At 35.3% G+C, this 22,937-nt stretch overlaps 1 pseudogene; it reads left to right on the forward strand.

The window, feature by feature from the left end:
* The window catches only part of LOC123555719 (uncharacterized), a 43,475-nt pseudogene that overhangs the window by 781 nt on the left and 19,757 nt on the right, over positions 1–22,937 (forward strand).

Here is a 22,937-nt window from a genome sequence, read left to right on the forward strand (position 1 = left end):
ACGACTGATTCTGCCTTTGCGGCCATGCAGGCTGATCATGGTCTGCACTGTTCGCTATTCAGTCAGTAAATTTTCAGTAAACACCCCTTCCTATAATAAACAGGTTTTTAGATATTGCACGTTCTTGTACATGCAATTGATACCAATCTGCATTGTCTCAAAATGTGGTTTTTGTCAATGAACCACCTCATATGGCCGATATTGTTTTATACGTAATATATTTAACTGCAGTAATCACTATAATTGCATATTTTCAGTTTTTCTCAAAGAACGAGTCCAAAGGACTTATCACCATGGAAACGCTGGACTCTAAGTTTCAGAAAATAATCGGTAACGCAAAACACCCGAGCTTTCTAGATTACAAAATATTGAATATTATGTATGAATGTTCAGGTAATTATTGCATTTTTCTTTTAATGCCAAAATCATCATTTATTGTTATTATTTTGTTCTTCGATATAGATCTTCCAGGTAGGTATCATTATTTCACTTTGATTTAACTTTTATAAATGTTGAGTCAGAAGGATACAGTTGTATTTCACGAAAATGAATGCGACTTATGTTGTCTTCTTCGTCCTTACTTGATTGCTTTACGTTGTGTATGCATATCGGATCCCTCTCTCCCTCTCTGCTCGCACACAAGACCGTATTTGTAATAAACAACGTACTCCAACGTCAGGGAGCTCGGAAAATCGCAATTCTCGCCCTGAACACGGGCTTGTGCATGAATAACATATGAACCACGGGAAGACGTAGCTGTATAATTTTGTTTTTATATCGTTACATTTGTTTTATCAGTTGACGCAAGTCCAAAAGAAGGTGGAATGTAGACAGAGGGTACTTGCTCGGATGAACATCGTGCGATGTTTATGGAACTTAAATACGACTTTCGTTGAATATAGCAGGTATCTAGTACCTTAGATGTGAAGTCGTTTATCCCATCTTATTTGTAAATACACGTTATGTAGTTATTTTCATCAGATTTCCTTAAAAACGCCTTACTTTCGATTTCCTTAATGCACGGGATCTGTCTCGGTCGGTGCAATTTTGTCTCACGGAATCCCCCTTGACCCTCTGCACCCGGCACGGGAACCCTCTTTGCAAAATTTTCTATCGGCACCGGCACCCTTAACTTCAATGTTAGAATTTTGAGATGGTATTCTTATTGAAAACAATATCTTTTACTGAGGGAAATAAATGGTGTGTTTACTTCCGTTAATATGCTTTTAAAATGAAAATAAATTAGCAATTTATTTCACGTAACATGCATATTAAAATTTTATTATCAAATTTACCTGTACCATAGAGATACTCAAGTTATTTTTAACCTAGAATTTATATAATTTGATTTTATACAAAGAGGGGCTATTCATGCACAGCTAGCCTGAAAAGTGGGTATTTCAGCGACACATCTGTACCATAACAAATCCCCGTCCGCCAGGACACACAAGTCTGTATTTTTACATCCTCGTTTCTATTTTCCAGTGAGTTACAATGGTACTGGACACATCAATATTTTTCCATACACTGACGCCTGACTTTCATATCGGGTGCGTGACGTAATTTAAAATGTGGTGGCATTAATTCTTTTATTTAGTTCAGTATTGTCAATGTTATTCAGGCTATTGAACAAATTTATAGTAGTTACATTGCATTGTATGCGTTATTAATAAAAAGGTTATTATCTTTGCATCGGAAAACATGCACTCGTTCTTTAGCGGAAGAATATTGCGCCCCTAAAGACGCGCAATTGATTTCTACTGCAGAACCCGTGCATATTTCCCGATACAAAGCTATAAACCTATAATAATTGTTCTGCTTTAAAATACGAATACCATCTCATAAATATAACAATGAAGTTATATTGAGATGGCGCCGGTGCCGATAGAAAATTAATTGGGTCAGAAAGGGTTCTCGTGCCGGCTGCAGAGAATCAAGAGTGATCCTGTGAGGCAATATTGCACCGACTGAGGGGGATCCCGTGCATTAACGAAATCGAAAGTAAGGCGTTTTTAATGAAACATGATCAAAATAACCACATAAAGTGTATTTACAAGTAAGATCAACGGCTTCACATGTAAGGTATTAGATACTTGCTATATTCAAGGAAAATCGTATTTAAGTTTCACCATACGACGTTCATCTGAGCCAGCTCCCTCCGTCTACATTCCTTCTTCGTTTGGACTTGTGTCAACTGATAGCACAAATGTAACGATAAAAAAACAACGGTATATCACAAACTTGTGTTCAGGACGAAAATGTCGATTTTCCGAGCTCCCTGGCGTTGGAGTTCGTTGTTTACCACAAAGTCCTGTGCGCGAACAGAGAGGAATCCGTTTTCTCATTAACCACAGAGAGGGATCCAATATGCATACATACAGTGTGCTTGTTTTTATTGTGTAAATGTCAGTCGTCTAACATACACTATGTTGATACAGTAACTGATGACCTTTTTGAGAAGGCTGCCTTGTTCGATAGCAGTTTGCAATAGACCAAAATATTAAAATGCTTTTATGAAAACATTTCGAACTCCGCTCTAACCACAGGCTAACTGATATCCTGAGACCGCTTTCCGATCACAGTTTAAAAAGGTTTTACCAATAATTTATTACTGAAATTTAGCCGACTGTAATGATGTTCAATGTCCTGATGACGCCTTCCTTGGAAAACAATGTCGCTGTTACTGCGAGGGAAAAGAAGACGACAAACCTGTCGTACCTTGTTTTAAAAAGGGTAAGTTTTACGTTTATGATTTTAAGATCATAGATATTGATGATTACGTTTAAGCTGTTTTCATATTACATCTGCAATTTTTCACGTTTGTGCAAACTTGCGATAGTGCTATCTCTCATACCACACGTGCGTTATCAGGACAAAGCTCATAGTGTGGAATAAGTATAAAAAGTTTTACTCTGTTTGATGCAAAAACGGTTTAATACTCAATCAGCTTAGTTATGTATCTGCTGCATACATTATATATTTGTATAAACTAGACTTCCCTCAACCTCTGTACTTTGGGGTCCGACTGGCGTTGCATTTTTTCATTGCCTCTTAATCAAACAAAGTCCGGTATTATTGTGCTTGATTGTGCTCTATGCTCCCAAAGGTTCTTATAGATATTTTAAATTGTCTTTAATATCATTAACTCCTCTTTTCATTTTCCAGACGAATGCCCAAACCCATCGATTAATCCATATCTGTTTGAAGTACTGGATAAAAGAAATTGGACAGAGGAAAATATAAACCTAGCCTTTTATCCCGACAAAACAGTCTTAAACTTATTCTCAAAAAATTTGAAGTGTAGTCTCGCTTCTCAACTTCAATGTGATAATGGCACATGGAAAAGAAAAATTCAAGACTGTCCTGTTGAACTCGGTATGATTCTCCTAATGAATTTTATATGCCCATTACTTCTTACTTATCTGTGTTTTCATATACCTGGTTAACACCCATTCTTATATTTCAATTTTGGTAACTGATCGTAAATCCAGATTTGGTTTTCATTTTTAGCCTATCTAAATATTTTCTTTGCTCTTTTCCGCTTATGACTGAGATATCTTTTTGCAGCGTTTTCACAAATCATACTTAGAATTATATTAAGTTATACACACGGCATTAGTATTGTTATTCTGGTCTCATTCAATTATAGGTTTTCATCAGTCCTTTTCTGCAACACAGAATTTTCGATAACAGACAAATGATAAAATAGGAAGAAATTGGTAACAGAAAATGAAAACCATCTTAAAAATGTATTTCAGCATCTTTTGGAAAAAAAAGTAGCATTTTCATTTGTGCGCTTATCGTTTGTAATTATTGGTGTTTTATACCATTAGTTTAGGAGCAAAGTACATTGTGTTATTGCCAAAAACAGTTCAAAGTATAAATATAACTCACATTCGATGAATGGATAACATTCATTAGGTATTTTATTTTAGTCGTTTGTAATGGAAGAATAAAGATAACTAAACCTACGATTCTTTTCAAGAGATTCAGTTTGTTAGGTGCTCACAGAATGAAGATATTATTGAAGTGATATTAAATGGAGAGCGTGGTTTGATTTGTAATGATAGTTGGGACGATAATGATGCAACTGTTGCCTGTAGAATGATGGGATTTGAGTAAGTATACCTTTAAGGTAAAACAAAGTTAGCTGAGTAAATGACAATGTGATTTCAGTAAGTAAAATTTTCAGGTAGATGTGAGCTCAACGATACCTGAAGGATAATGTGATTCCAATTTGTAAAATATCTACTGCATGATACAGAACAGAGGTTTTAGTTAAAATGATTTTTTTTTATTTTACAAGCTAACCATTAATCAACATTATTAGTCTCAAACAATTGTAACAGGAACCTTAAGTATACCCTTTCCGCGCATGCAACGTAATAAAAACAAAGACAAATATCAAACAGGGAATGCCACGTACCAAAATCGCAGCCTCCCCAAAACGAAACCTACAGCACGCAGACGTGCACACCACAAACATACACACACATACACGTGCACACACACAAAGCCAACACACGAGGACAAAACGAACAAACAAAGGAACACACACATATACACACACAAAGCCTACACAAGAGGACAAAACGAACAAACAAAGGAACACAGTGGGGCACCGCCTTGGAACGGTCAGTGGCAAAAACCCCACTGGGGAGCTTAAACCGGTTTATGGTGCGGACCCAACCTCACTCTTACCCCCACCATGTTCCCCTCCAGGTGAATCTCTAACACACGTAATGGAAACAAAAAGGCATGGCATGTAAAACACAAAAATGCTCGTGTATAAAAATATAAAAAGCAAACCTTTAGAACCAAAAACGTATGTACTCAATGCCTTTTCAGAAGACAGAGCAACAAGAGAAACACCCTTAAGGGCCCGACGAAACCGCCCAGAAGACAGATATCAAAACAGTTCAGTTCCGGTAGGATTTAAAAACTGCTTATCATAGAGTCCTCCCCCTCTTCCGTCAGACACAATCAAAGAGGGAAGCGAAGTGTCCAACTGTAAACGGGTGTATTAGCGTCTGCTGGCCCTTTCACGCTTCCGTAGAATCAACATTTATTACACGAATTTCAGTTGAAACTATTTTTAAAATGTCTAGGTCTGCAGCTCTGGAATACGGAAATATCTACATCCGAGGCATATATGACACTTTTAGACAACATCAAAAAGGACCTTTTGGAACGATTTGACGAAGTTCCAGATATCATCTCCATATACTCTTGCTCCGTTACGGACCCCTTTGGGATTTTTGTAGTAAATGCTGAAAAATGACTCCCCATCAGCAAATAAAAACAGTAAAAAAAGCGAAGTCCACGCGCATACATTTGGACAGGTTGACCACTGCGCGTGACCCCTGACTACAGACCAATGCAAATGCGACTTTCGTTTTCAAGTTTAGCCTGTTTACTTGCATTTCCTTTACTTCCGGGAAAAGCTGAAGCTCGTCTGACGTCACTTTCTGTGTTGTTAAAAATATACGTATGCCTGCTGAGATTTATAAGAATGTGCCCGGTGTCCTAAGGATATTGAAGGGGCCTCCGTGACCGAGTGGTCAATGTTGCTGACTTCAAATCACTTGCCCCTCACTGATGTTGGTTCCAGCCACTCTCGGGGCGTTGAATTCTTCATGCGAGGAAGCCATTCAGCTGACTCGCGGAAGGTCGGTGGTTCTACCTAGGTGCTCGCTCGTGACGAAAAAAAAGCACGGAGGGGCACCTGGGGTCATCCTCCACCATCAAAGCTTGAAAGTCGCCATATGCCCTATAACTGTGTCGGTGAAACGTTAAATCAAACAACAACAACAACAACAACAAAAGGATATTGAAGGCAACCTGACTTCCTTGTAAACCGTGTGCTGTATGATTTTAATGAATTTAATTAATCTATCGGAAAAAATGTCTGGCCCATTGAAGTAATGCTTATGTGGTCATTCAGAATTTATTTTATACTTGTTTATTTTTCTTTTTTTTTCTTTCTTGTTTTGAAAATTTCACATAGCGACATCTAAAATGGTACAAAAATAGCAATTTTATGACTGAAATTCACGGTGAAAAATATAGAAAAAATTCAAGATTTTCGGTGATTTATTTTAATTGCTTTTACGTATTTCAATAACTATATACGTGTTGTCATGAAGATTTCTTTAGAATAATGTATACATACTTGTAAAAATATCAATGCCATTGCCTAGTCTGTAAAGAAAACAAGTGGGGCTCTGAATATGAATAACAGGCAGATGTTATTAAAAATATATTCGCACTCACCTTGTCAAATACCTAACTTGAATTATTTTCTCTAAGAGTTTTTCAAATACTATCTAACTATTTCTTACCTTGATATAAGTTTGAAATGTTATATTACAAATAAATCAAGGTTTGGATATGAAACTTTTAACTGCTTGGTCAATATTTTGTTAGGTATGTCAATATTTAAATAACGCCAGCGAATGTAATATAACATATAGCCCGCTTTAGAAAAGTTACATCACCCTAGGTAAATCCCATTTTCCATATCACCTGAGCAAGCTTTGTTATACAGATGAATTTTGCAAACGAGCTATGAAAGGTAGGACTTGGTAAAATCATCTTTTCACTGACCAAAGCATTTAAAACTATCAAAATTGCCAATGGTATAACTTTTAATGTTAATGTTAATTTTGATATTGATTGAAATGAACCTAATAACGGTATTTATTATGCTGGTCAAACAAATCGATCTCCTTAATATTCGATGCAGCAAAATATTTACTACCTTTTTGTAACAACATTTTTTTTTCAAATCGGGTCACACCTTTAACCCTTTAACTAAATAGCCTGTAGAACAAGTAATGTATGATAAAAATGCAACAATATTTTGTAAAATCAAGGTAGTAAGATGGAAGAAAAACGTTGCAAACACGATTTCTTTTAGCCTAAAATGACAATATATATCAGGAAGATTACATTTGTTGACCTTATTTCGATTATGAACATTCGTAAATCTTGCTCTCATGGAATAAGACGAAATGGTAATAATAAACGTAAACCACATATAACTTTGTCTTTTGCAGACTTGAATTAAATACATTCACATTCTGGTAACAACGCTATGCTATCTCTTCTCACAAACTACTTGATGAGGAAGCCGAGATTGTTTTTCCTACTGATACATTATATTGCTGCAAATATCCTATTCAAAGTTATACTCAACATGTATTCCGGTCCCATTTTTAAGCAGAATTTGGTCAAAACAGGCCTTTTCTTTAGATTTCTTCTTCTCCTATTGATCGATATACCTAGAATATTTCATGATACACGTGTTAACGAATCTGCTCCATAGAATATTAACCACATATTAAAAATGGTATCTTTAGTTATAATTACATTGTTTCGGGCCTGGATATACCATCAAATACGTCTACGGAGTGTCACTGTCAAAACCCTCCGGAAATTTTTATATTATTGAATATAAAAGAATTTGTACTTACTTTTTAAACGCCCTTCAGATACCGACTTTGATGCCTGTCGTGGTGAGTCTATTGAAGCATTTTATGTCAAACTGAGCTGTCTGAAAAATGCAGATGCTAACAGTATTACAGCTTTGAAGTATGCTATTTTAGATATTATTGATACTCGTATCAAAGTTTAGAATTCTTCAAACTAAATTTACTTTTCGACATTTAAAACAGGGTATCCAGGAATACTGTACAAAATACGTTTTGGTTCCAGCAGAAAAAGTAGCTAGTACAAATAATCTGGCGCCTTCAGTTAATAAATATTTCTAAGATGAATAAGTTAATACCTGGTCATACTCTGCGACTCCATCCAATGAGCATGATACTGTTAAGTACTGGATTCCCAAAATAAATACATAGCTTTACAAGCTCGTTCCATTCCCAATTCTAGTTCCAGTACTCTTATTAATATTTCCAAACTTTAAATATAGTGTCTCATTGCTGTCAAAGAACATGTGAGAAAGTACTGTGATAAAGTGTATGAAAATTCTGGGATAAAGTCTATTCTGGTAAGTTAAGAATATCAAAACTACAAAACTGCACCATTTTGTATATATATTTTTTCCACTACCACATTGTCTTTTTAAAGACAAAGTAATTGCTCGAAAAAAAAAAGAAAAGAAAACAACATTTAGTAGTATTGTTAAGTGTTAAATAATTTTGATTTGTGACGTTTTTGTAAGACCATTTCTGATAATTATCTTTATAAGACAACAGTTTTGTTTCTGATATTGGTTTTCCCATTAAAACAAACTGTGCGCGGCTTGTCGCAGACTTGTTTTCATGTCGCAGTTAAAAATATTTTATGTTCAGTTTATTGTCATACACACAGGCAGTTGTCAGCAATAGCTGTAACAACACTTGACGCTATCTGGACTGTATATCTAACATTTATTATCCGTCTTTTGGTCAAGTGGTTGCCTATATATATCCTAGAGAGCTTCAGTAAAATAAAGCTAAGAACGATGGTACTGTTGAACACACGTATTTAGATTTATAAATCTCCAGCAATAATGGAGTTAAACGTACAAACATACATGATAAGAGAGATGACTTAATTATGATATTGTCGATTTCTCTCTCCTTCACAGTGATATACCCGGGGTACATATTTTACAACTAATTCAGCATGTTAGCTTGTAGAAGATCTCAATCTGCGTAAAACTGCTATAATCAGACAGCTTCTTCAGCAGAGCTACAACTAGCATAAACTTCATAAATCGTTTGCTAAATTTTAACACCGTAATTCTGAAGTAGTGATTTAATTCAAAAGAAATATTCTGCGACACGGTATTTTAGTCTGATGCTGTGGAGATATAGTTTTCAAACTTTGCACAATTATCGGGCATATCCATTTCGATGCAATATTTATTAAACTTATGTAATTTCTATTGTAAGAGGCTTTGATCGTATTGTTCTGAGGTACAATGCATGTGTAGTATTCAGCCGTCTTTCAGTTGGTAACCACGCTTTTTTTAACCGTGCGATGACGGTCATGTTGGTGACTACATGGGAAATAGCTCCTAAATACCCCTCTTTGCACGGACGGGTTTGATACTTTTCCTCTGCTCAGCTGTTCGTAAAGGTGCTTCGTTTGGTGCTCCAGCTTCTGAAGTCACTGATTACGTATGTTTACGGTTCCATGGGTTTTTATTTCTATAGTTTACATGATCATATTTTGTGTTTTACAATGTGTTCCTATGGTTACTTTTCTTGTGTTAGAGAGATTAATTTCATTTATACTGTTCTATCATACAGGAACATGGTAGAGCTTAAAGAATGTGGTTTGGCACCAATAAACTAGTTTCAATTCTCATGTGGTGTTTTCCCACTGACCTTAAATTTTAGTTTTTACATCTTTGTTATTACTGCGTTCGTTTGTGTTGTTGTGTACATTTACCCAGCCATTGCACGTGCATACAGTTACGCATACCCATATTTCCATGTGGAGTGCTATGTAGGCGGCTATATATAAGTTCCTTTAATGTGGCTTTTTCTGTAGCCTTTTGTCCTTGTCTTTTGTCATTCTTTTGTTTTTGACTGTACGGACACGATTGATACCCGGGTTTTTTTCAAGGAGCCGCCACAATGGAGCACATGTCTGTACGGAAATTTGGAAATGAATACATTTGTTACAGCCCTGTATTTTTTCAAACCATTCACAACTTAATATTGTTTGATATGTAGTTATTAAATTCTAATTGTCCGAAAGTTTTAACTGATTGTTTACCTCAGATTTTATAAAACCAGTCTACACGGTAACCAATTATTAATGTAGTGGTTTACTTGTTAGTAAGTCTGGTGTACGTTTTATTAGCTGGTTACACACAAACGTTTCGGCCAGTTACGTGTCGATTTACCAATTGTGCAAAACAGCAAAAGGCAAATTTTCTTTTATTTTTCGGCATGCCATCTCACTCTCTAATTTCTTTCCATTTAAGATTTGGTAAAGCTCGATTTGAAAACAATTCCAAGGCAAACGAGTCCCTGCCAATCTTATTGGACGAGGTGAAATGTAGTGGGCATGAATCAACGTTGTCTGAATGCAAGCACAATGATTGGGGAAAACATGATTGTGATCACAGCGAAGTTGCAGCAGTAACGTGTTTTGCTAACAGACTTACTAAACATGTTGATGTTCTAAGTAACTACGACTGTGGTATGTTAAATTCTTCTTTGGTCTTTTATCATTATGATATGTTTAATAGTTTTGTAAAGGAGGGGTCTCCGTCACCGAGTGAGTGAGGTCGCTTACAATGAATGAGTTGCTTGCACGTCAACAAAGTGAGATCAAGCCTTATGGAAGGGTGCTGGTTTTACCCATATGCCTTTGGTGAAATAATACAAGGTCTTCCTCAACCAAAGCTGAGAAGTCGTCATATGGCATATGAATTTAAACCCAACAAAATACAGATTTTTAAACAAATATCATGGTTAATTCAATGGAATATTATTTGCCGCTGACAGTCCCAAGGTGGTGCCATTCTTTTGTCCTTGTTGACTTACTGTTATACCTTCTCATTTTTGTGTATGCGTCAATTATTAACACATAAAATAAAACAGCATTTGCTTTTGGAAAAATGCGTTATTAAAACGTGGCCATTCCTCCTTGTTTTGGTTATATAACAGTGTGTATAAAATGTGCCATTACGCGGGCAAAGGCGATTTCGTTAAACACAAAATGTAAGCAGATACACATTTTAAGTCTTTTTCCTTAACTATACACTGTTCAATATATAATACTGAGGTGATATATTAAATTTGTTGTTGGATTTACTGTATTGCCATAGCATAATGATACAAATAAAAAATGAAAATTTTAGTCAGTTTGCATTAATCATATATATTACTTTCCTGGATGCATACATCAAAGAAATTAGTATAGCAGAGCTCCGACACTCCCAATTAGTATTTACTGATAAAGTATGTTTTATGCGATTAAAATCAAAACATAAATCAATTTCTGTATTCAAGTTGGCTGCTGATCAATGTGAAATACTTTACATACTATTAGAGGTCAGTGAAAGGGAGTGCAGTGATAAGGAACCATAACTCTAGGTGACCCCATTTTTTAATTCTCTTCCTTTTTTTTGAAAGCTTTGTCCGACACATAATTTGAATACTTTGTAAGGTATTGACTTGAAACTTTACTTAGCGATAGAGGTCAGTAAGAGTGAGTGCAGTGACAAGAAACCGTAACTCCAGCTCGACCCATCATTCCCATTTTTGAACTGTCTCTCTTTTTTTAAAACCTTGTACAGGGCATAATTTGAATACGCTGTAAGGTATGACTTCATTCTTTAGATATTCGTAGAGGTCAGTAAGAGGGAGTGAAGTGACAAGGAACCATAAATCTAGGTAGTTACAATTTCTAATTAGTTTCCTTTTTTTGAAAACATTGGCTGGGGCATAACTCGAATACTATGTAAGGTATTGACTTGATACTTGTATATTCATAGACATCAATGAGAGGGAATGCACATTGCTCATTAGCAAAACCTCTATGACTGAAAAACCCCTTATGCTATATAATTTCGGGGAGCATCCGTCGCTGTTACCGATCGCCTTGTTTAGATATTGTCCTAGTTAGAATTTGAAAGCTATGTCAATGGAATTGTTTTAAAGGAATATAAAAGTTGGGCAAGATATCTTATACGGTTCTGAGCCACACATTTGACCTATCTGAAACCACAGTGAAAGTGCTTTGAAGTAACAAGATATGAATATTATACGAACACAAGATTTGAATTAATACATTCAGAACGCAGTAGTGGGGACGAATTAACACAAGCTTTATAAGAATTAATCTTTTATTACTTGTAATTTGTACCCCATTACAATCCCTTCCATTGCTATGAAGGTGACTCTCAAAAGCACGAGTATTTTAACGATAATCCAACTTTCAGTAGACAAACTTAACAAATAAATTCTAACTAAATTTGATAATTTGCCAATGCATCTTTGAGGGCTTTTGAATTTACAGGCAAAATTCCACAAAAAAGCTCCAAACGAAGAAAACGAGAAGAACGGGTATTTGGGGGAGTTGAGGCAGTCAAGGGAATGTATCCATGGCAAGTTGGAATTCAAAGACGGAAAGGAAAATTGATACACTGGTGTGGTGGAACAATTATAAATAGTCAATGGATACTGAGTGCTGCTCATTGTTATAAGTATATTCGTCCTTCTGTTACGAGTGTAGGATACTAGTTTATTGTGATCAAACATAAATATATGATGGTATTAAAACGCAAAAATGCTTACTGATTGGCAGGTTAATATGCTTATGTCAAGTGTACAATTGTACATCTGTAAAACAACCTTAAACATGAACGTAGTACCTTAACTTTACAATGATAACTGAAAGGGTAATGGACAAGCTATAAATTTTATTTTTAGAGATTTAACAAAAAGACAAGATGGCAGAAATAGAAAAGTGAACTATGAAGACTTTAGAGTACATATTGGTGACCACGACTTAAAGAAACCTGATGAATATGAGAAAATATTTCACATTGAATATTTGGTCAAACACTGGAACTATAGTGGTATGTTTATTTGTAACTAGTCTTTTGATTGTTTTCTATGAACATATTTTTTTTTTCATTTTAATATATTCTATCAATTTATCAATCGTTACTTTTAAGGTGCGTCAACATGTCCGTTTATAGGCTGTACAGTAGTAATAAATATGCTACATGTTCTATATGAAATTAGCAATCGTCTGAGAGCTGTTACACAGAGCCAGGCCTATTTTATCAAATAGAAAAGTGAACTATGAAGACTTTATAGTACATATTGGTGACCACGACTAAAACAAACCTTATGAATTTGAGAAAATATTTCACATTGAATATTTGGTCAAACACTGGCAGTATAGTGGTTTGTTTATTTGTAACTAGTCTTTTGATTTTTTTTCTACGAACATATATTTTTCATTTTAATATATTCTATCAATTTATCAATCGTTACTTTTAAGGTGTGTCAACATGTCCGTTTATAGGCTGTACAATAATAATTGATATGCTATATTTGTTTGTTTTGGGTTTAACGCCGTTTTTCAACAGTATTTCAGTCATGTAACGGCGGGCAATTAACCTAACTAGTGTTCCTGGATTCTGTACCAGGACAAACATGTTCTCCGCAAGTAACTGCCAACTTCCCCACATGAATTATCAGAGGTGGAGGAATAATGATTTCAGACACAATGTCGTTTATCAAATAGTCACGGAGAACAAACGCCCCGCCCGAGGATCAAACTCGCGACCCCGCGATCCGTAGACCAACGCTCTTACCCATTGAGCTAAGCGGGCGGGCTGAAATATACTATATGTTCTACATGAAATTAGCAATCGTTTGAGAGCTATAACACATAACCAGGCCTATTTTATCAAAGAATTAAATACATATATAAACCTTAAATTTTTAAATGAATGAACCATGAAAACACAAAGAAAAGTAAGGGTCATATATCTTCTTAGAGAATTTTCTATCTGACAGGTAAACATGGAACATCTTCCATACTGACAACTTAAATTTGAGTATGAACTCATGAGTAAGAAGGTTTGTTTACATTTCTGTAAGTGCAAAAAATGTCCTTTAAAATACTACCAAAATGTCAAGTTAGGTCCACAATAAATAAATCCTGGAACTGGGTTACGCTACACATGCAAATGCTACTGTTCCTTTACCTGAGAAAGAATTGTACAAGACTTTTTTCCGCCAATATCGGACAAGCCTAGAATTGCTGCTTGATTACCTATTTAGTACTACAGTAACTGTTTCTGTATAAAGTATAGACAGAATAAGAATATTTTTGGACTTGGTATTCAAATTTGAGAACCTGGAACTGGAGCGAACTATAAATTCAATCTCGTATTAAACTGATGCAATGATTTTTCTGAAATTTTAATGGCATGCTTAGTTAAGACAAAGAGATTTTTTCTAACTTTGTCGATGTAGACCTGAGCACAATTTGTGTGCTTTTTATGCTCCCGAAGGTGAGCATATTAAAATCGCACTGTTCGTCCGTCCGTGAGTGCGTCCGAAAATTCTTGTCCGGGCTGTACTCTTCCATCCATTACGGAATTTTGTAACAACTTGCAATAAATGTGTATCAGAATGAGTCGACGTGTCATGCGCAAGACTCAGACCCCTAGCTCCATGGTCAAGGTCACACTTCAATGTTAAATGTTAAGATGGCCCGTCTTGTCCGATCCATAACTCATTACTTACCACAAATGTTCCCTATAACGAGATAGTGTCATGCACGAAACCAAAGGTCAAAGGTTAACATGGTCTGTTTCGTCTCCGGTCCATAACTCTGCCATTTATCAAGGGATATTGAAATAACTTGGCATAAATGTTCATCATAATTAGATGACGTGTCATACACAAGACCCAGACCCCTAGCTCTAATGTCAAGGTCAAAGTTCAAGGTTAAATGCTAACACGAAGTGACAAGGTGAGCTATTGTGACCGCTTGATGCCCGTCGTGCGTCGTGCGTAGTACGTCGTGCGTCAACAAGTTCTAAAAAAGCTTCGTCTTGAAAACCACTTGGCAGAATTACATCAAACTTCACAGGAATGATACTTGGGTGGCCCCCTTTCAAAATTTTTCAAAAAAAAAAAAAAATGAATTCCATGCAGAACTCTGGATGCAATGGCAACCGAAAGAAAAACAAACTTCTTGTCCGAAACCACAGGGCCTAGGGCTTTGGTATCTAGTATGTACCATCATCTAGTAGTCATCTACCAAAATTGTTCAAATTATCCACCTAGGGTTAAATATGGCCCCACCCCGGGAGTCACATGGTTTATATAGACGTATATAGGGAAAATTTTGAAAATCTTCTTGTACATAATCACATGGCTTAGGTCTTTGATATTTGGTGTGTAGCTTTGTCTAGTGGTCCTCTACCAGGATTTTCCAGATTACACCCCTAGGGTCAAGTATGGCCCCACCCCGGGGGTCCCAAGTTTTACATAGACTTATATATTAACACCTTAGCTTTCAAATTTTTATGACATACACAGGTTTGCACACAAATGGTAAAACTGAATTTCACTGATCATGAATGTGACCTACTGACTTTCTTAATATTTTATTATCAGTTTGACATTTGAAACATGTAGCTCATATTACTCAGGTGAGCGATCCAGGGTAATCATGACCCTCTTGTTTTGCTTGAGATCAGCTTAAGATAGTGCTCTAAAGGAGCTGACCAATGTTGACAGAAGTATTTTTAATAGCAACAATGGTAAATGATTGAAATTTGGTCAATTTTGTGACTTGAAGACGAAACTTATAGAAACGAGTATTTTACAATATAAAACTTTTGTAGTCCTTTAGGATGCTTTCTAAAGTACAGATGTCTAGATAGCTTGTTATGACATTCTAGGAAATCGTCAAAATCTTCAATGAACAGAAATACAGTTAACATTGAACACTCAGTTTTGCTACTTTCGTGACACACTTTCATAGATCCAAGATGGCCGGCGCACATGCTATTTTTTTCTGTCTAACTGGCACATACTACATGTACTCTCCGCAACTATTCTACTTCATATTTTACCAGAAAAAGTAAATTCAAATTAAGTATCAAACCGGCAACTGCCCGAAAGTTTAGAAATGGATCATTAATTCCTGTGTTTAGCACGCATATTTCTTAAATTATAAAGTTAAGAGAACTGTATGTAAAACAACCTTTTCATGAAGTGTGAAGATAATAGAGAATACCATGATATTATAACAAACAAACAAACAAAAAAAAAAAAAAACAAAAACAAACAAACAAGAAAACAACAACAAAAAAAGCTCTGCTTTTAAAATCTTCAAAATTATAGAAATGTTAACAAACTAAATTAAAATAAAATACTTAGTGGAAGATTAATACTTGATTTTTCTATTCAAGTAAAGTTGATAATTTCTGTAAACACTTTTACAGAGGAGGGTAGATGGTCGCTATTACAATGCTGCAACAGGTTTATCAGTTTCGCAATATAAAACACAATCTCCAACGCAATGCTACTTCCCCTTAGTATAAATTGGACTAAAATTGAGTCGAATGATATTATTTTAAGCGTTTTGTATAAGGTTTTTATTTCAGTAGTTGAATATATATATATATGTATATACATTAAGGGATATAATTATATTCAGAACAGCTGAGTTTCCCATACATGAGATCCGCTAGGATACAAGTTCGCATTATAAATTATTATATAGTAGAGAGAATTTATACGAACTAAATCACCACCACAATACGGCAAAGCGCCTAGCAGTACAAACGAACACGCACATGCCACAGCAAGTCCACTAACCCAATAAGATAAGTTTCGATACTGCTTTATATACGAGCCCGAATTGTACTACACATTCGTACTGGTTCAACATTTGCATATATGTATATTCTCAAATCTCTGTTTTCATGTTTCACAAATCAGTAGTGACTTTTTAGTCTTAATAACTGATTGGGACCAGAGAAGCTATATTTTCTCTCTCTGAAAGTTAACTGGATCTCGAGGATACATTGAATATATATATAGATAATTTGCATTAAGGGATATAATAATTATATTCAGAACAGTTGACTTTCCCATACGTGAGATCCGCTAGGATACAAGTTCGCATTATAAATTATTATATACATGTGTAGTAGAGAGAATTTATACGAACTAAATCACCACCACAATATACCTACCACTATATAAACCTAGAAATAATGCAGAAAGTAAATTACTTCTTTTTCTGGTGTTTTGAGGCGCACCTACTAAAATGTAAGCTATGAAATTATTTTACGGTATTGTGAGTACAGTAAGAGAATTTGACGATTGGCATACTGCATAATATAGATACATTGAAATACTTTCATTATGTTCTTAAATGTTGTGACCTAAATTTCAATTTGCTTAGATTATGGCAATAATTCGATTAATCAGGCGTTGCCAAGCGTGTCGCCACTTTAAGTGATTCGCTTGGAGGCAGGGATGATTGACATTATTCAGCCTGCGCACAGGTTGTTTAAAACATTGATAGCAAATACTTTAAATCGACAGAATTAGAAAACAATTTATCACAAATACTAGAATACACGCAGTATCAAAAAAAAAGGACTTAATCATTATCAGAAAGTAATTGTTTCCTTATTAAAAGTTATTATGCAAGATTGAATTAAACATCCTAGTACATTTGTATTTCTTTTTTATTTTAGAAAGAGACATAACACATCCCATCCATGACGTAGCTTTACTCAAAATCAACTCAAGTGTAGTTTTTAATGATTACGTGCAGCCAGCATGCCTACCGGGAGAAAATGATCAGCTTAATTATGGAATGAAATGTGAGGTCTCTGGCTGGGGAGAGCGTAACAAGAGTGGTAAATATATTGTTAATTAGAAAAGAAAACTGATATTTTCTTTAGATACAGATTTATAGATACTTGTTTGCTTCAGTGTACGATGTTATCTTTCACTAAGTGAAGCAAAGATGTAGTATTGGAATATATTTCACATTTTTCGCATTGAAGTTACCAGATGTATTTCACTAAAATAATTCTACTAGAAGTATCTTTTTACAGCGTATATAAACACAACAGTAATCGTAGGTGCGCCTTTGCTATCATGTACTCCATGCAGCATATGTGCAATAAAATTCCGCAAAGGTCGGTGCTAGGGGCCGTCAGAGGTGTTGCACATTTCATTAAATCTCATGAACAGACTCAATCAAACCGAATCTGCTATTATTCTTCTTGGTTGCATTCTTTGCTTCCAAAGGTTCTTTCTTCAAATTTTATTAACTATCACAACAACAATCTTTAAGCACCGTGTGGTATCTATACAAAGGCTCCTTGAACTTGGATTCAGTATTGTTATATTTTCTGTTTTATGGGATCATGGAGTCCATTCAACATATATGCAGTGAAGGTCCGCTTAAGCCAGTGCTAGGGGGCGTAAGAGGTGTTGCACATGTCTTTACCTCTACTGAACAGACTTAATCAAACCGAGTCTGCCACTTTTTTTCTTTATTGCATTCTTTGCTTAATAAGGATCTTTTTACAGATTTTGTTCATTAGAACACCTTGTGTGACATTCTGATCATTTTCGTTAAATACGAGAGAGACTAATACATGCATAAATACTGTAATATCACAGTCATAAAATAGAACATAAAAATGACTAAATTTGATAATCATGTAAAAACCCATGCAAGTATTACTAATACTGTTCTGTATAGCTAATTCGGTCTTTAGAATTAACTTAATTTATTGGAAGACACACATTGGTATTCGTACGAACGGTGATCGATCAGTATAATTAACAGGGCTTGACTTAAAAAATATAAGCACGCTATAAACTTTCTAATGACCATGCGTAGCATCAATAGAAACATATCACTGGGCTTAGTCACCTGTTCATTTGCCGGTTACGTCCCCTTGATAACACTAGTAAAAGATTAAATGTTCACGAGTTTATTAACTAACACAATGGGGACTACTTTAAAAGAAACTTGGGAATTTCATGTAACTTGATATTTAACATTTCTAATTTATTTTGTTGGATTTAACGTCGCACTGACACATGATAGATCACATGGCAACTTTCCAGCTTTAATGGTGGAGGAAGACCCCAGGTTCCCCTCCGTGCATTATTTCATCACGAGCGGGCACCTGGGTAGAACCACCGACCTTCCGTAAGCCAGCTAGATGGCTTCCTCACATGAAGAATTCAACGCCCCGAGTGAGGCTCGAACCCACATCGATGAGGGGCAAGTGATTTGAAGTCAGCGACCTTAACCACTCGGCCACGGACCCTTAACATTTCTAAAGATAGTAACATTTAGTGAAATTTAAGCATAATTCCGGCAAGTAAAGTTATATATCACAGTTGCAGTAACATGCACGCGAAACTTATTTGTTCACATTCTTTCCAAACTTATTATTTTCTGGCGTGAAAAAAAAAAAAAAAAAAAAAAAAAAAAAAAAAAAAAAACAAAAAAAAAAAAAACATTCACAAAATAATTAAGATTCACAACAAAAGAAAATTAAAATTTATAAGTTGACATTGAGCACACGACCAACACATACACTCACACAAAGCATGCTGACTAGGACAAAATGAACAAACAAAGAACAGAAGACACCGCCTTAAAACGGCAAGCGGCAAAACCACCACTGGCGAGTTTAAACCGATTTCTGATGCACCTAACCTCACTCTTACTCCCACCATGTCAAAAGTCACAGAACAGTAAAAATAAAAGTTATCCATGGTTAATCTTGCAAACATTGATACTGACTTTTCCATCCATCCAAAGCTTTTGACTTATGTGCCATTAACCGATTTTGATAGTGGCCCTACTTTCAGCAAAATGTTGTGTCCTTATTTTTGAATGTCATGTTCAAGTCTCGTTTGAAATTTTGCTTAAATTGTACCGTCTTTCAAGAGGTATTGCTGTATATTAGAATTTCACCGATACTGTACCAGCTATACTTTGCAGATGCCAAACTAGTCGATTTAAGATCAAGTTGAAAGTGCCTTATTACGTTCCATATTAGATTTTGTTCAGAGTATTTGAACTGATATTTACAGGAGGCATTTCGGATAAACTGATGGCGGCTGAAGTTCCGATAGTAGATAAAAAGAAGTGTAAAGAGTTTTTAGAACGCTATCCAGTTGATTCACAAGGAATGTTCTGCGCCGGTGAAATCAATATTGATGCCTGCCAAGGGGATTCAGGTGGACCTCTTGTCTGTGATATGAATGACAAAAACACCGTTATTGGCATAACATCCTGGGGTGACGGCTGTGGCAAACCTAATGCTCCCGGTGTATACACAAATGTTGCTGCATATGTAAGCTGGATAAAAGAACAGATATCACTCCATGAATCAGCAGGCAAGTCAAATAATTCAATGTAAGTAGTGTAAGACATCGATAAGAATTCTTATTTCCTTTAAAAATACAGCATTTGTAACTGGTGGCCATCTAAAATTTACGTAGCACGGACTTTGGTCATTTAGGCAGTTATAATGGAGTTTACTTTAAATGCAGTGACCTCCAGATTTTGGCTAAAAATAATCGTTCTTTTAAATTTAAGTTTAATCACATAGGGAAGATCAGAACATGAGTATTTGTTTCTTATCGTCTTCAAAATGTCAAATCGAAAAAAAGGATAGAAACCCGGGCCGCCGCGGCAATAAGATCGTCCCTATGTTCTTGACCTTTACACCACGGAGGAATTTGTACTTAGCGGTCGTTAGATATAACGCTTTATAATTAAGAGAGTATACCTCCGGTATCCCGTTACAAACGCTTTTCAGTTTTTGAATGGAAAAAAGTAGTAAAACAACTTGTGTATTTCAATAACATATAATTTGCCGGTAATTAAGTTTCAAAGCCTTCTTATAAAATATAGTGAAGATTTTTATCTGATTCAAAATGGTTGTCGTACGATCTGGATGTTAGTGCCTTTAATACCTTTTCTGTCCTTTCGATTAATATTTTAAAGTAAAGGGAACGGAAAAGGATAGCAAATTTCAATAATGCCTTAAATATGTACCAATACATACGAATGAGCTCCAAACATCTCATTCTTATTCTAATTTCAGGACAATGGTACAAGTTCTATTTATTTTTAGCTAACAAGGGTATCTTTTCTAGATTTATGGTGGCATGATGTACATTACATGGTCATTACAATGATACACATCGGTAACAAGAAACTGAAAACTTGGAAACTTGTCAGTAATTATCACATTTCAGAATGAAATTTCAGGCCAATGTTTTAACTTATTTAAAAAAGAAAGTTTGAAATATTCATACCAACCACGGGAATCATCGATCTCTCTCACTCTTACCACGGTTACGTCCCGCTACTGTTCTTTAGCCACTGCCACGTAGGTTTACACAAATACCTTGCCCATGGACAAGAACATGTTGCCATGAATGTTTTTCGTCATAATTAAACTAAACAGTGTATTTGGCATTAGAATTGCTCTATTTTCAAATCTACCAAAATGTTTGCTTGAAACCATCAGAAAGATAAAAGTTAATTAAAGGAAGAAAGAAGAAAATTAATATAATTCGGCCATTTTGCAGCCGAATAAATTGTGTGTATGCAGTTGTTATAAAAAAGTAGTCGCAACTTGACCGCGATGGTTGACCTTAGGCTGATTCATATCGATTATTTCGTAGTAGGAATAAGGGGTGCTTAGGGTAGCCGTGTATATTTATATGGAATTAGTTTGTATACGGTGCAGTATCAAAGTATGTATACTTACATTTGATCAGTTAAAACTTTCCAATACACTAATTTATATTTACAAAAATTTATATCTCCATTTTCTCGTGCAGCTCGTGTTTTTTTTCAACAAATTTGCCTTGACATGTACAATACTGTGTTTATTTGATTCGGACTGAAATATTATTATTATACAGTTTGTACATGTATGGTTAAACTAATGTCTTTGAACAAAAAGATATGAAAAATACATAAAATAAAAAAACAAAAACAAACAACAAAAAAAAAAAAAAAAAAAGAGAGAGGGCCATCAAGGCCCTGTATCGCTCACCTGACCTATTGACCTAAAGATCACCAAGATTAACATTCTGACCAAGTTTCATTAAGATATGGTCATAAATGTGGCCTCTACAGTGTTAACGAGTTTTTCCTTTAATCTGACCTAGTGACCTAGTTTTAGAACCCACATGACCCAGAATCGAACTTGACCTAAAGATCTTCAAGATTAAAATTCTGAATAAGTTTCATGAACATATAGTCATAAATGTAGCCACTATGGTGTTAACAAGCTTGATTTTGATTTGACCTAGTGACCTAGTATTTGACTCACATGACCAAGATTCAAACCTGCCATGGCAACCAGAGTTCTGCATGGAATTCAATTCTTTGAACCATTTTTGAAGAGTTTCACCCAAGGAACATTTCTGTGAAGTTTGGATGAAATTGGCCTAGCGGTTTATGAGGAGATATAGTTTAAACTAAAAGTTTACGGACGGACAACGGACGACGGACGATGGACGCCGGACGGTGAGTGATCACAATACCTCACCCTGAGACTTTGGCTCAGGTGAGCTAAAAAGAAAAGGTAGGATAGTTATTGTTCTATGACAATTCACTTGTTATCAATGTCTTCTACCATTCTGTAAAGTTTCAACCAAATGCCTAAAAACTAGGTATGACATGGTTATGGTTCTTTGACATTGCGCTCCCTGTCAATGGCCTCTATCATTTTATGAAGTTTCAGTTCAATACATTAAATTCTTTCGAAAATAATGCTCCGGACAAGTATTATTTTGTATAACAAAAGGAGGTAATTCAAAAACTAGGAAAGATAGAGTCATTGTTCTTTGACACTACACTTTATCTTAATTGCTTCTATGACTACCTGAAGTTCCAATCAAATGCCATTTATGCTCCGGACAAAATGTGTGACGGACAGAAGGACGGACAAAGCCGTAACTATATATGTATGCTCGCCTTTTTCGGGAGCATAAGAATACCTATGCTTGCAGATCCTTGTTATCTATTTTGAAATTTCAATGGTCTCGTCAAAACATCGCAAACCCTTAACAAAAAAAAAAAAAAGAAAAGAAAAATTAACAAATATGGTAATGTTGACATAATCTAGAAATATGCAATTCAACATTAACAAGGCACTCTCTTGTACCGTAGATCATATATACTTATGGAGATACTGTATGTAACAAAAATATAGTCCGTTAATTTGAAATGCTAGTAAATGATTTCTTTTATTGATGTTATGCCTTGAATAGACTGATTTTGATAAGGGACTAGTATCTCATCAAAACATATTCTTAAACCTTAAAAATGTCGTTCCGATGTGTCAAGCAATATTGACATTAGCCTGATGCAGAGGAAAATGTGAGTGTAAGAAACGAATTGGAGCCAACAAAGCATCA

Source organism: Mercenaria mercenaria, chromosome 15 (genome assembly GCF_021730395.1).
Source record: "Mercenaria mercenaria strain notata chromosome 15, MADL_Memer_1, whole genome shotgun sequence".
NCBI classification, from domain to species: Eukaryota; Metazoa; Mollusca; class Bivalvia; order Venerida; family Veneridae; genus Mercenaria; species Mercenaria mercenaria.